Genomic DNA, 13,500 nt, shown 5'->3' with positions numbered 1-13,500 from the left:
TTTTAATAGACTATCATACCAAGAATACTAATGTAAACTCAAATTAAGCCTACTGTATTCATTCCACCCCCGGACCTAAACCAGAGTCTTGAATCTTACTATTTCAATTCAATGAAAGGCTACACTTGCCTTCTTCAGAGAAAAAAGAGGGGATGAGGAAGCATAGGGTTGAGTAGAAGCTTCATTCTTAGAGTGATGGACGAGTCAGTAAACCTGGAATCTGATCTCCGGAGAATACCAGAAAAGGTAAAAAGAAGGTCTTTCACTGGAGGTGGGTATTCTTTACTCTAGACATAGTCTGCATGACAGTACCCAGCACAAATAAACACAATAAATACTGAAATGTATAACATTAACTGAAAAGTAGTACAGCACTTATACTTGAGTTCCCTCCCCTGACCCAGTGCAAACCTGGCAAAATGAACAGTTACATTCAGAGATAAACCTATCCTATGATTTTATAGAGACGAAAACAAGTCTCTATTGTTCAATACTGGCACTGTTTTCCCATTCCTTCTCTAAAGTAGAACACTTGACACTTCATTTATAAGGAACATTCTCGCCGAACGCAAGGTAATCAGGTTAACTTCATTAAAGTTGAATACTCTTAGAGAAGATATGAAAACAAAATGCTTGATAATATTTACTGAATACTTTCTGGGTGCTATTCATTCTATTATACACTTGTTTAACTTTCACCAGCACGGTGTGGCTAGCTAAACTTTACAGATTAGAAAACTGGGTCTTTAAAATGTTAATGTTTTGGAGGTCATACAGCTAATAAGTGACAGACCCAGGATTCCATCTTGGGACTCAGGCTGCAGAGCCAGCCCTCTATTCACTATGCTATTCTGCCTCTATTATATACATATATCAGTATGGTGTAATTTTCTAGTTTAAATAGATTTGGCTCTGTTATGAAAATATTGTTCTGCAGGACAAATGTCCTCTGAAATAGTTGTATTCCAATTATATGTTATTTATTAGGACTCTTTGTATGTATGGTACTATTTGGCTGCTAAACTATTGGGAAAAAGAATTCAAAGCCTTATTTTCACTACTAAGAAGGAAGCTCTATGATTTTCTTCCTTAAATATATACACAAAATTACTATTCTGTGATTTCTGTGTATTTTTTTTTCCTGGAGCACATAATAGTTCCTAGACATTAATATTCCATAATTTGAATCAGAAATAGAGTTTAATACAACATCTGAAGCTTAAAGTCTTTTATGAACATGATTTTCGAAATAGTTGTATATGGCTGGGACAGACAGCCTACGAGTGTGTAGAGAAAATACAAGTGTGGTTGAAAAGGTAAATTGGGGCCCGTTTATACAATGGCCCATTCACAAGCCTTATTGGAAAAGGGCTGCTTGCAACTGTGGAACACCCCACACCTTAAAATTAGTCTGCACTAGGCACATTACCTAGCACACAGCAGGTACTTATTAAACTTTGATGAGAAACAACCTCTGGCAAGACAACAAAATTTTAATAAAACATTATTACGAATCATAGTTGGATTAATGTCTTAGCGTTATTTTTAGTAGCAAAACAAGTTTCAGGAAGAAAATATAAAAAAATATTGGAGAATGATTAACTTTAATTAGATATTAATATAAGGAAGAACACGATTTTTGAAATCTCATTATTGCAGTGCCTAGTACACAAGTTCAAGAAATATTGAATAAATGAAAAGTGTACATTGTGTGTGTGTGTGTGTGTGTGTGTGTGTGTGCGCGCGCGCGCGTACGCGCGCACACTCAAACCCATCACACTGGTAAATGATAAATAGGCAAAAAGGAAATGTAGTGTATTTAAATGTATTTACATAAAATTCAAAATTTAATTTTGGAAAACTTAATGGGAACCCAGATTCGACAAAGCTTATTCTTTATTTTTTTTAAAAGATTTTTATTGGGGGATTTGGAGGATGGGAAAAGCGCTGGGGAATTGGGGGAAGGGGAACAGACAAGTTGCTGTCTTTTTGTTCTTCAGTCTAGATGTGGAGGATGTTGCTTCACTGGCCCAAGTTGGCACCATCATTGCACTCTTCCCAGGCGAGGCAGATCAGTCGCCAGCTTCTGGACGGCCGCTCACAGTGGCTGTTGGCTACTCACACTGGCTGCTGGCTACACGTGGTAGCCCATGGCAACCCACTGCAGCAGGGGCTGCAGCCTACACAGCTGCTGGAGACTCACAGCAGCCCAGCTCCAGGTTGAGCTGTTGTTCAGCATCTTAGCTGTGGAGGGCAGTGTCACTGGCGCTCAAATGTGGAATCCGAACTGGGGCCCTCTGGCGTCCCAAGCCAGCTCTTAACCAACTCGCCACTTGACCAGCCCTACTCTTTATTTTTAATCACTGCTGTTAATTAAGCCTTTTGACGGCTTCCTTGAACTTTCAAGTTTCCCAATGCAATACTGTAGTAATTTGGAAGAAAATCTGAAAGATGGTATTGAAGAATAATTATAATAGTGTTTAACTGGATGTGAATGGAGGCATGAAACAGTGTCCCAGGGGCAAGCGATATGAAAGACTTAATGAAGAAGAGAAAAGTAATGATGATAGAACAACAAAAAGGCACTTTTTAGACTTCAGATTCTAAAGTCTTTGAAATACCATTGAAGTTTTCCTTAACAGAGAGTGGCTTGTGGGACACTTGGACACATCTGCTTTATTTGTTTGGTTTGAGATATTTAAAAGTAATCTTAGGGCTAAAGAGTGAGTGTGACTTTGTAAAACAATAATTTTAAACCATACCACCCTTCTCCTCCTTCCTCCTTCTTTATACAATCTTATTCTGTACGAATTCCCTCCTCTGTGGTATCTCAAGCCAGTCAACTTTAGAGGCTGAGGTAAACCTCATATGGATAGAATTTTGTGGAATCATTAGGAGGTGCTAGAATTTGCTTTTGTTGGAAAAATCAAATGAAAAGAAAGCAACATTTTAATTTTGCTAATCTATTAATTCAATTTTTTAAATCACACTATTCTTTGGGGGGAAAATACTCAAATGCTCATCTCCAGCTTTGATCCTTTGAGACTACTTTAGTGCCACATTTCCTGCATATCTGGGACTTTTCTATTTAAGTGTTCTGCTAAAACTTTGCCCTCATCTACAAACCAAACTGTGATCTCCCAGTCATCGGACACCCTGGTAGCAAATTTTGGAATAATTTTTTCTTCTCTTTCTTTCTCTGTTCACAATCTGTTGCCTTGTGTTATTATTTTTCCTTTGAAAACTCAAATACTTAAAATTTATAATTAGGTATTTGAATACTTCCATTCTTATTCTGTAGTCTGAATTTTCCTCACCAGTTAATTGCTTATCCAAAATATTCTTCAGGAAAATGAGGGTAGTAACAGGGTTGTAAGTTTTCAATGAAATAAGGTATGTAAGAGTGTGTAGCATATAGAGATGCTTAGTAAGTGATACTTACTAATAAGATTTCCTGTTCAAAACTTTTCATTGCTTTGTTGCCTCCAGGATAAAAATCTAGAATTCAGACTCATATTCAAACTCATAAGAGTTTGGCTTAACTACCTACATCAAATTATTTTCCACTCATCTGTAATTATTGTTTAATTATACCAATCTCTTCATGCCACAAACAGGCCATATTCATTCCAACATCCTGCTCTCAACCAATATTCCTGCTCTTTGTTTTTGGCGAATATGACTTCCTCTATTTAATCATATGGTCCAAATTTCAACTCCAGACTTGCCACCTCTATGGCACTTCCTTTAACTGTTCTAGGTGGAGGAGAGACATCAATGAACAAGGTGGACAATGTCTCTGCTCTCATGAAGCTTACAGTCTAGTGGGGGAACAGATAATAACCAGATTGACAAAGAAACAAAATGCAGTGTGTGTGTGTGTGTGTGTGTGTGTGTATAATGAATTACATATGTAATTATTATATATATATATATATTATATATATATATATATATATATATAAAATGAAATATCATTCACCCTTAACAAGAAACAAAATTCTGCAGTATGCTACAACATGGATGAACCTTGAGACATTATGCTAAATGAAATAAGCCTGTCACAAAAAGACAAATACTACATGATTCCACTTATATTTGGAACCTAGAGTAGTGAAATTCATAGAGACAGAAAGGAGAATGGTGGTTTCCAGGGAGCGGGCAGAGGGAGAAAAAGGAAGTTGTTCTATGAGCATCGAGTTTCAGTTTTGCAAGATGAAAATGTTCTAGAGATCTGTTATACAACAACGTGCATGCAGTTAACACTACTGTGCTGTCCACTTCAAAATGATTAAGAAGGTAAATTTTGTATTTTGTGTTTCTTACCACAATAAAAAAGAAATAACTGAGATAATCTCAGCAAATTATAAGTGCTATTCAGAAAGTAAAGCAGGATAACAGGATAGTTACGGAGAGGCAACGCTACTTTAGAAAGCCTCTGTAAGGAAGTGACTTTTGAACTGAGACCCGAATGATGTCATGGGTCAGTCATGAGGGTCAGAAGGGGTAGTATGTGCGAAGGTCATGAAGCCAAAACAAATTTGGTCTATTCAAGCAAGAAGAGCAAGGCAGCATTCGGAGGGCGCGCAGTGAATTTGTTGAGGAAGGCAGACACTAGATTCTGTAGGGACTGGGAGGCTGTGGAAAGGAGATTAAATTTTGTTTAAATGCAACAGAAATTTATAGATAATTTTAAGCAGGTATTGTCTGCTTAAAATCTTTAAGATGGTATTGTCTGATTTAGTTTTTTAAAAAGTCAGCTAGCTATAATGAGGCAACAGACTCAGAGGTACATATAGAAGCTGAAACATGAGTGAAAATGAATTTACACTGGAACACAGAGGATGGTGTTTGGACTAGAGCTCAGAAGGAGTGAGGTTGTCAGAATAGGGATATATTTTGAGATAACAACTGGATTTATGGATGGATTAGATGTGGGGGGATGTATACAGAAGAATCAAGGATGACTTCTATGCTGTTGCCCTGGGCAACTAGGGGGAAATTGGGAGAGAAACAGGCTTAGGTTTGAGGGAGTAAAAAGTTAAGGGTTTAGTTTTAGCCTCATTAAAGATTTTTTTAAACATCTGTATTGAGATACAATTTGCATACCATGAAATCCACACACTTAGAGTGTACAATTCAAGGATTTTTTTTTAGTATATGCACAGAGCCATACAACCATCATTACAATCTAAGTTTGGAACTTTTTTTTTATCGCTTTGAAAAGAAATCTGCACCTGTTTTCCTGCCTCTAGGCAAGCAACCACTAACCTACTTTCTGCCTCTATAGATTTCTCCAATCTGTGTGGGCTTATATGACTGGATTCTTTTATTTAACTGAATGTTTTCAAGGTTAATTCATGTTGTAACGTGTATCGATCAGTACTTTAATCCTTTTTATTGCTGAATAATGTTTCACCATATACATTACCTTATTTTGTTTATCCATTCATCAGTTTATGGACATTTGTGTTGTTTCTACTTTTTAGCTAGTATGAATAATGCTGCTATGAATGTTCTTGTAAAAGTTTTTGTTTGGATATATGCTTTCACTTCTTTTCAGTATATAGCCAAGAGTGGAATTGCTAGATTAAATAACTTTATGTTTAACATTTTGGGAAACTGCCAAGCTATTTTACAAAGTGGCTGCACCATTTTACATTCCCACCAGTGATGAATTCCTCCATGTTTTCTTGTCAACACTTGTAACTGTCTCTATTTTTCATTGTAGCCATTCTAGAGAGTGTGAAGTGGTACCTTGTGTTTTTGATTCACATTTCCCTAGTGACAAATGATGTTGAGCAGTTGAGCATCTTTTCATGTGTTTATTGTCCATTTGTTTACCTTCTTTAGAGAAATGTTTATTCAAATCCTTTGCCCATTTTTGAATTGTGTTTTGTGTTTTTTTTTTTGGTTAAGTTATATGACTTCTTTATATATTCCAGATACATGCCCCTTGTCAGATATATGATTTACAAATATTTGTCTTAATCTTTGAGTTGTACTTTCACTTTCATGATGGTGTTGCTTATAGCACAAAGTTTTAAATTTTGATGTAGTCTAGTTTATTATTTTTGTCATTTCTGCTTTTACTGGCATATCTGAGAAATGGCCAGGTTAAATTTTAGTTACCTGTTAGACATCCAAATGGAGCTAGCAAGCAGGGAGTTGCATATGCGTCTGAGCTTCAGATGACAGATTAAATTGGACAGAAATTGGAGAGTAATCAATGTATAGATAATATTTAAAACCCTGGGACTTGATTAGATCACTCAGAGAGAAAGCGACAGTACATGTAGACAAATCCTGATGGATAAAATTTATAGTCATACACATAGCACTGGGGTTCAGTGTGTGCCACAGAGTACTGGGGTGAACTACCAATAAAAAGAACCTAAGTAGCTAAGTGAACACTAAGACTGCCCAGTTAGGAGTAAGGCAGGTAACTCCCTGGAATTGTGAGATGGTTTCTACGTTGCAGCCACCATAGTAAAACAGACTTTTCAGACATAAACTGGAATAAAATTTTCTCCACATGTTCTTACCTTCCTAGGAAGCTTCCAAAACAGAAATTACTCCTTCTTAATCAAGCCCCTGTATAAGATGGGCACACTGTTCAAAGTAGCAAACAGAATCTGATCCAGCTTGTTTAAGCTAGTAAAGAATTTAGTAGAGAAAATCAGGTAGCTCACAGAATCCTTGATAGATTTGAAGAAATAAGTATCAGGCCAAATTACCAGGAACCATGTCCAGAACCAACTACACTGCCACCATCATTGATGGCACGATTCAGATATTAGATGCTAAGAACTCAACTTCTCTAAAACTGCTAGATGCCAGGTACTCAACTCTGTTGCAACTTATATTGCTATCCCTTAAAGCAAGCTACTCAGCTGCCACTTGCAGCAAGAAAATGGATGCCTGTTGCCCCACATTATGAACTGAAACCTCATGTAGGTACATCTGATTGGTGGAACCAAGGTCACTTGCTTGCAGGTCCCAGATGGTAGGAAAATAGGTTTTCTGGGTTTTATAATGGGAAGGCAAAACTCACAACGGAGAAACTCCTAAAATAAACAGGATATTCAAATGATGATGGGAGGCCATGCATGAGAGGTTTCCACCATAATGTGCCATGCACACTTATAGCACTTCACCATTATTACCTGTGGCAGCTTGTTATCCAGATATCATCTAATTGATAAATGTTACTGTTCAAGTTCCTCCAATTTGAAGTGATAGTTTCTCTACCTAAATATAACATGGGGTGAATTATATTTGTAAATTCACAAGTGTAACAGCTATTTGCATTTCTTTTAGAACAGGCCTCAGAAGTGGATGGTAAGTTGTTACACATATCAAATATTATACTCATTTTATTATACATCAGCAACTCAGTGACCTTCCATTATTGAACATTAATAATTTCTCTTCATAGAGAAAGAAATTTTTTTGCTGTTAGCCATTTAATGAGATCTACATGCATTATTATTGTCTGTGAGATATATGGCAAAGAAAAGTTACCATAAAAATATAATACCATTAATTTATTATAAATCTTTAAAATAGGAATTTAATGGGGCTTGTATAAAATAAGAATTTTTCTTTGCTTAGCCATTGATTTTTTTTTTGCTCAACTTTATTGAGGTATAATTTACATATAATTAAATAAACCCTTTTTATGTTTGATACATTTTGACAAATATATTCACCCAAATAATTACCAGCCACAATCAACATATAGAACATTCTATAACTCCCCAAAGTTCCTTTAAGTTCCTTTATATCATCCCCACCTCCTCAGCCCTGTGAGTCCACTAACCTACTATAAATAAATACTGTCACTATAAATACTGATTTTTTTCAAGTTTCTGAGTCATAATTTGCTTACAAGATGAAGCATCCACTTTAAGTGTGCAGTTTGCTATAGCCATTGATTTTCAGAAAGTAAAATTACTCTCTCTATAATGTTTTGCTCTTGAATTTTCAGCTGTAGTTATTGAATTAAAAAAAAAACACCTTACCAATCATTTGGTTATATAGGGAAACACTAAATAAGTTCTCTTTGTTTTCTATACACACAGGCTCACTCCATACTTGCTGCACACAAGCTATGCGATATCACAAAATTCTTGATCCATCAACTATTCTTGAAAAATTGTGATGCAAAGGCCAGAGAAAGCAGGTATAAAACTAAGTGACTGATTTAGAACCAAACTACTATTAGCTAGTGCCACATACCCATGAATCATAAGGTCCCTAAAATAGATATTAAAGGTAATCCTAACTAATCACTCCCATAAAAATTATTTTTAGGAAGGTAGAGTATATATATATATATATATATATATATATATATATCTTAAGTAAACAAATGAATAAATACACACAGTTGGTGATTTAGTTTGATGTGTGTGGGAGAGGGTGGATAGAATACATGTTATCCAGGGAATTTCACTAATGGTTCAATTTTGAAAAAGCTTATTTGAAGCTATTAGCATGTCTTATGAGCTATTGATTTCTAAATGTCTTCCTATTTTGGCAAGAGAATTAGATCTTAGAGGACAATTCCAGCTAATTCTTTTTATCAGGTAAGATGGATAATGGTTGAAGCGTAGTCCAGCTCCGTGAATGTGAAGTGGGCAGAATTGTTTTCCACGATGTGGTATCCCAATTTGCATGTGAATTATAGTAATAATCCTGGGTCATTTAGACATTTGGAGCCCTTGACAAAATTTTCAGGAAGGGGCTCCTGATCCACTTAAAATTCTCAAAATAAATAAGAACAGCAATCATACAATCAACCAATAGCCATTGTACAATTTATCACTTCCTTTTAACAAACATGTATTGTGAGTGTATTATGTATGAAGCACCACTTAAGGCCATGATAATATACAGATGGAGGGCTTCTGCTCTCCAGTTTCCGCCTTAAACAGGCAGGAGAGAGAGGGCACTGAGTAAGCAATTGTGACACAAGGTATGAAGTTCAGTGAGAGAAATGGATCTAGAACACCATGGCAGCAGGATTAAAGAACACTGGATTTAGCTAAGAGAATCAGAAAAGAGCTTTCCAAATGGGATGATAATTTTATTAAGTCAAGGAGGACCAGCAGAAATAATCAGGTAGAGAAAGCAGGGTCTGTTTGGCTGCATTCCTAAGAAACCTCCTAGTATTAAAATCCATGTTACAACCACTTCAATGGAAAAAGATAGGTAGACAAAGATAGCTAGAAAGCTTCCAGATTGTGATAATAAGCTTTTTTTTCCCTCCTGCAGAAATTTTAATAATAAAGATATCTCTATTGTTATGGGGGCATCTTTATATTATAAACAGCAATAAAAATAAAAATCTAAATGGGCAAAATAAAAATTAAACATTTTCTCATTTATTCTTGGGCCACACAGCCTAAGTGCCTTCTGCTGAAGAGTTCTGGCTTCACAATTGTGCTTGCTGCGTTTATCACAGCTGCCAAAGTTGGGGTGGGGGTAGACTCCCAAGAACGGAAGTCCAAAGAAAGGTGTTGGAAGAGCATCTGGCCATGCACTCAAAGCAGTCATGTGTTTCCGTGCCTTGTCTGCACCAGTCCGCTGCATCCCACTAGTGAGCTATTAGTTCCCAATAGAGATTGACTTATAACCAATAGTAGTTTACACAATGCAAAGTAGGTTTCATAATTAACTGATTGCATTATATCTGATTTCCATTATAAAAGCTTTTCCACTGGAGAAGTGCCTGAGGTCTGGTGTGATTGGAGCATAAATTACATCTGGGGAATGTTGAGAGTAAGACTAGACAAGTAGCCACATCCTGGAGGCCTCTACGTACCATGCTAAAGATTTGGATTTTATTCTGAAAGCAGTAGAGGGTGATTGGTTGATGAATTTCAGGGAATGTTGAGAGATAGCATTCGAATATAGATAAAGCCCGCTGGCAGCAGTGTGAGCTATAGATTGGGTAGCGGTGACCGAGACCATTAGGAGATGGTTAGGATAATGAGGGCCTATATAGTAAGGCAGTAGGAGAGGAAAGGAAGGAACAATTTAGAGAGATAAGAACACTGAATGATTTTACTTAGTGACAAACTAGATGTAGGGGTGTGTGTGTGTGTGTGTGTGTGTGTGTGTGTGTGTGTGTGTGTGTGTTTACGCAGGCGCGTGTGTGACAATGTGAATGTGTGTCTGGGGGGCAATGTGTGTAACTCTGTAGGGGGTGTCTAAATTAACTCCTATCTTTCTAATTTAGGGCTACCAGTTGAGATGAAAAAGATAGAAGGATAAGCAGGAACAGGATTTTTCTAAGGGAGTGGTGGAAGAGTGTCTCATTTATAAATTTAACGTATGTGTGGGGTATCTAAGAGAAAATACTCAATAGGTAACCCCTCACTTTCATGGTTATATCCTAGACCTTATGATTACTAACAAATGCAAACCCTTCATAATCTCAATTATTTTTTTTAGCTAAATTAAATTATATTTCCTAACTTATACACAAATACATTTGCTAATGTGAGAGTCATTGAAACATTGACTTTTGACCATGTGAAGATAAAGATCAGTAAGCTGAAACAGAAAAGAGTTACATTCCTGGTGAGTTTTCATATCCCATTGACTACAAATCACAATTTAAGGAAATTCTGCAGCCAACTAAGCACTTAGCAACAGTGTCATAACCATTTGGTGACTTTGAAACAAACAAAGTACATCTTGAAGAGTAAGTATCTGGCAGCTTTTCTAAACTAGATCATTATCTCAGGAAACAATAAATTTAAGATCCAACAGAATCCTGTTTTTTTATGGTACACTCAACAATTTTCCAAAATCAACCCTGAAAAAATGTTTGTCAAAAGTTTAATGGATTTAATAATTTAAAAATTTTTAAAAAGATATTTATTAAAATATAACTAACATGCAATATTATATTAGTTTCAGCTGTACACCATAGTTATTCAACATTTATATACCTAAAAAAGTGATCACCATAAGTCCAGCAACCATCTGACTCTACCACACTAACAATATTATTGACTATATTCCCCATGCTGTACATTACATCCCCATGACTTATTTGTTTTATACCAGGAAACTTGAACCTCGTATTCCCCTTCACCTTTTTCTTCCCTTTTTTAGTTTTTCAATTACAGTTGACATGCAGTATTATTTTATATTAATTTCAGGTGTACAGCGTAGTGGTTAGACATCTATATAATTTAAGAAGTGATCCCCCTGACTAGTCTATTACCCTCCTTTTCCCTTGTTTTTTTTTACCTACCCCCCAATCCTCCTCCCATCTAGCAACATTCAAAATGTTCTCTGTATCTATGAGTTTGTTTCAGTTTTTTTTTTAAATTTTGTTCTTTATATTCCACATACAAATGTTGCATCTGTCTTTCTCTGTCTGACATACTTCACTCAACACAATACCGTACAGTTCCATCCATGCTGCCACATATGTCAAGAACTCATTCCTTTCCAGGGTTGAGCAATATTCCATTATATATTTGTACCATCTACTCTATCCATTCTTCCATTGACAGACACCCAGGCTGCCTCCACATCTTGGCCATTATAAACAATGCTGCAATGAACATATGGATGCACATATCCCTTGAAGTAACATTTTGGGTAAATACCCAGAAGTGGGATTACTGTGTCCTTTTTTTGTCTCTTGTTATAGCCTGTGTTTTAAACTCCATTTATCTGGTATAAGTATTGCTACCTCAGCTTTTTTTATTATTATTATTATTTTCATTTTCATGAAATATCTTTTCCCATCCATTTACTTCTAGTCAGTGCATGTCTGTCAATCTGAAGTGAGTCTCTTGTAGACAGCATATTAAGGGTTTTGTTTTCTTATCGATCCAGCCACCCTATCTTTTTTGTTTTTTAATTGGGGAATTGGAAGAGGGGAATAGTGTTGGGGAATTGAGGAAGGGGACCAGAGAAGTTGTTGTTCTTCAATCTTAGTTGTGGAGGGTGCCAGTCGCCACCTGGCTGCCCATCGGCAGCTTGTGGCCTCTAAGCTCAAGGTGCTGTGTTCAATCTTAGTTGTGGGTGGGCCTAGCCACCATCCCATGTGGGAGTCAAACTGGAAACCTTGCTATTAGGAGCACATGCTGTCATCAGCTGAGCCATCCTGCCACCTGTTGGCAGCTCAGTGGCAGCTCAGCTTGGGCGCAGCGTCACTGGATCATGTGGAAATTGAACCAGCAACCCTGTTGCTCAGAGCTTGCACTCTTAAGCTAACTCTTAACCAACTAAGCCACGCAGTCAGTCGAGCCACCCTATTTTTTGATTGGAGCATTTAATCTATTTACATTTAAAGTAATTGTTTATAGATATGTAGTTATTGCCATTTTATTCATTTTTTTTTTATTTTTTCGTTCTTTTTTTTCATCTTAAAGAAGTCCCTCTAAGACTCCTTGTAATATGGGTTTGGTGGTAATGAATTCATTTCACTTTTTCTTGTCTGGGAAGCACTTTATCTGTCCTTTGATTCTAAATGATAGCTTTGCTGAGTAGAGTAGTCTTGGTTGTAGGGCCTTTCTTTTTATCACTTTAATATTTCCTAACAATCCCTTTTGGCCTGCAAAGTTTCTGTTGAGAAATCATCTGACAATCTTATGGCAGCTCCCTTGTAAGTAACTACTTGCTTTTTCTTGTTGCTTTTAAGATTCTCTCTTTGTCGTTAACCTTTGGAATTTTAATTATGATATGTCTTGGTGTGGGCCTGTTTGCATTCATCTTGTTTGGGACTCTGTGCTTCCTGGGTTTGTATATCTATTTCCTTGACCAGGTTAGGGAAGTTTTCTTTCATTATTTCTTTAAATAGTTTTGCAATTCCTTGCGCTCTCTCTTCTCCTTCTGGTACTCCTATGATGTATCAGTATGCTTGATGTTGTCCCAGAGGGCCCTTAAGTTATCCTCATTTTTTTTGGATTCTTTTTTCTTTTCTGCTCTTCTGTTTGGGTGTTTTCTGCTATCTTATCTTCTAAATTGCAGATTTGGTCCTCTGCTTCATCTAATCTACTGCTGATTCCCTATAATGTATTGTTTATTTCATTTATTGTATTCTTTATTTCTGACTGGTTCTTTTTTTTATTTATTTAAGATTTTATTGGGGATTTAGGGAAGAAAAACAGCCAAGTTGTTGTCCTTCAGTCTTAGTTGTGGAGGGTGTAGCTAGCTCAGCTCCAAGTTCAGTTGCCATTTGGCCACCTGTCGGCAGCTCACGGCTGCTCACCTCAAGGTGCTGTGTTCAATCTTAGTTGTGGGTGGGCTTAGCCCACTATCCCATGTGGGAGTTGAACTGGCAACCTTGTAGTTAGGAGTACGTGTTCTCACCAGCAGAGCCATCCCACCACCTGTTGGCAGCTCAGTGGCTGCTCAGCTCAGGCACAGCTCACTGGCTCATGTGGGAATCAAACCGGTGACCCTGTTGCTAACAGCTCACACTCTTAACCAACTGAGCCATTTTGTCAACCCTGACTGGTTCTTTTT

This window comes from Hipposideros armiger, unplaced genomic scaffold, assembly GCF_001890085.2.
Source record: "Hipposideros armiger isolate ML-2016 unplaced genomic scaffold, ASM189008v1 scaffold_576, whole genome shotgun sequence".
Lineage (NCBI taxonomy): Eukaryota > Metazoa > Chordata > Mammalia > Chiroptera > Hipposideridae > Hipposideros > Hipposideros armiger.
The sequence above is the reverse complement of the archived record's forward strand: the minus strand, read 5'-3'. Positions refer to the sequence as shown.